The sequence below is a fragment of the Oppia nitens genome, unplaced genomic scaffold, assembly GCF_028296485.1.
Source record: "Oppia nitens isolate AA-2021 unplaced genomic scaffold, nextdenovo-longstitch-racon4-pilon3 scaffold19_pilon_pilon_pilon, whole genome shotgun sequence".
Classification (NCBI taxonomy): domain Eukaryota; kingdom Metazoa; phylum Arthropoda; class Arachnida; order Sarcoptiformes; family Oppiidae; genus Oppia; species Oppia nitens.
The window spans coordinates 219,581-222,500 of record NW_026533198.1 but is presented as its reverse complement, the minus strand read 5'-3'; the positions used below and the strand labels follow the sequence as shown (position 1 = coordinate 222,500).

Here is a 2,920-nt window from a genome sequence, read left to right as displayed (position 1 = left end):
AGTAGTAGTAGTAGTAGTAGTAGTAGTAGTAGTAGTAGTAGTAGTAGTAGTAGTAGTATTAGTGGATTGTTATATAATATAAATAAAAAAGTATTTTTTTAAATAAAATTTAATTCAATTTTAAGCCCAAAAAAAATCTAAACCATTGTATAGTAGTGTATAGTTCCGCATCAATTAATTTCAAATCAATGGATTTTTAATGCTTACAATATAAGCAAATATAATAAGTATATAATATATATATATATTTTCAACAACAACAACAAAAAATTGATAATAATGGACAATACTTTACTGGACAATAATATTTTAGTTTAGTTATAAATTACATTATGTTATAACAGTATAATATATTGTATAATACAGTACAATGATTTGGTCAACAAAATATTATAATAAAAAAACGATAAATCAATAAATAGTGTATTTAATAAATAATAATAATAATAATAATAACTATAAAATACTTATTTTTAATAATAATAATAAATATGTTATTTTATTTTATTTTTAAAAAAAACATTAAACAAATTATAAACAAAAATTAAAATTAACAATATAAAAAAATATACAAAAAAGTGTCTAGGACACCCGGTATTCCCAGGTGGTCTCCCTCCCAAGTACTAACCGGGCTCGACGCTGCTTAACTTCGGTGATCGAACGAGAACCGGTGCTTTCAGCGTGATATGGCCCTAGACATCAATGTTAGATTAGCTAGATGACTTTATTATTAATAATATTAATTAAAATGCAATATGTATTAGCACAAGTAATAATAATAATTAATATCAATTATATATGTATATAATAATTTTAATATACTGTATTTATATTTAGCATATTTATTATATTAATTTATATATTATAATATATACTTTATATATATATTAGGATTGTATATGTGTAAACAATTTGTACTACACATATACAAATAATAATAATTATTATTATTACTTGCTGATACATATTTTATTATTATTATAAATAATAATAAAATCATCTAGCTAATCTAACATTGATGTCTAGGGCCATATCACGCTGAAAGCACCGGTTCTCGTTCGATCACCGAAGTTAAGCAGCCGAGAGCCCGGTTAGTACTTGGGAGGGACACCACCTGGGAATACCGGGTGTCCTAGACACTTTTTTGTTTGTTATTATTTTTTAATTTTAATTTTTAATTTGTTTAATGTTAGTTTTTAATAACCTGTATATTATTTATATTATTATTAAAAATTAATATGTTATAGTTATTAATAATAATTAAACCTGGTAAAATTAGTAAATATTGGCTTTTTATACACAAACATTGTAACATTGTTTATTTTTTATTTTTTATATTTTAAAGTTTAAATTGTATTTTACTACCTACTATAAATATTACATTTTTTTAAATAGTTGTTAAATAAAACAATTATTATTAATAATAATAACATGGTAAATTATTTACTTTTATATTAAATTACAAATATAACTATAATTCAAATATTTTTAATAATAATAATAATAACTTCTAAACAGTTTATTATAATAATAAAAAAATCTATACATTTGATTTTAATTTTTATTTTTTATGAAATTTAATACAACAACAAAATATATTTTTTAAAAATATATGGTATTATAACTAAAATATAGTATTAGTAAACAATTTATAGATTTAGATTAATCTATCGACAAAAAATAAATAATAATAGCATATTTGCAAAATTTTTGCTATAAATTTTTGTTTGTTTGTTTGTTTACTGTTTAATATGTTTAATATAGTTGTTTATATCGATATTATAAAAATTAATAAACATATTAATAACAAAAATAACAAAAAATCCAAATAACAGTTATTTTAAATAATATTTTAATTAATCACTGGTTTATACACCATGTAAACTAATAAATTATTATTATTTTTTAATTAGCAGGTATTTTATAATATACTATATAAACCGTATATACCGTATATAAATTATAACATACAAAATTATTATATCATATTATATATAATTTATATACTGTATATATAAAATGCATAAAAAATAACGCTAATAAGTTAGTTGACTAATCTATCATCAACAAAACAAAAATTTTTAATTAATTAGATTAGATTAATTACCATAATAATAAACACGAGTCTATTTTATGATACAAAAATAATGTATGAAAGATTAAAAAATTATTTCAAAACTGACATTTAGTTTCGTAAAAAAATGTTAATTAAAATTATATTAAAATATATATACTGTATATTAAACGATAATAATTTAGTTATTATAAATTTTATAACTATTGAAATAAACCCCCTTAAAACAAACAATCATAATACAGTATACACTGTATATACTATATAACGATATATATGATAATACCGGTAAAAATACAGCATAATTATAATAATTGCAATTTATATTAAATCTATTTCAACACACACACACACATAAATTTATATATCATATTAATTTATATACTATATATATATGACTACTGTATATATATATATATATATATATATAAATTTTATATAGTTATCCTGTATATCATTTACTATCATTTAAATTGCAAAATATAATAGCATTTCCTCGATTTGTTTATTGCATTTGATAATAATTTATGATAAAAAACTATATATATATATATATATATATATATATATATATATATATATATATATATAATAATATCATAAGTTTTATTATGATAAAAGTCTTTCTTTTTTTATATATTTCAAAAATATAAAATAATAATAATTTCATTTTATAAGTGTGTGTATATATATTTATATAAATGTATTTTAATTGCTATGTTTTGTTGATAAGCGTAATTAAATGCAAAAAAATAAATTAATAAACAAACAAAACAAAAAAAAAATAATAATAATATTTCTAACCCTGTTATTTTATTATTATTATTTTTATTTTCATTGATTATT

The 2,920-nt window shown here is 18.0% G+C and overlaps 2 non-coding genes across 2 annotated transcripts; one reads left to right on the top strand and one right to left on the bottom strand.

Annotated features, from left to right (window-relative positions):
- Positions 1 to 579: 579 nt before the first annotated feature.
- On the bottom strand, positions 580 to 698 carry LOC128966221 (5S ribosomal RNA). Its single transcript, XR_008484699.1, has one exon. It is a non-coding gene; the product is annotated as a 5S ribosomal RNA (ribosomal RNA).
- Positions 699 to 1,020: 322 nt separating this feature from the next.
- On the top strand, positions 1,021 to 1,139 carry LOC128966222 (5S ribosomal RNA). The gene has a single exon (XR_008484700.1). It is a non-coding gene; the product is annotated as a 5S ribosomal RNA (ribosomal RNA).
- The last annotated feature ends 1,781 nt before the right edge of the window (positions 1,140 to 2,920 follow it).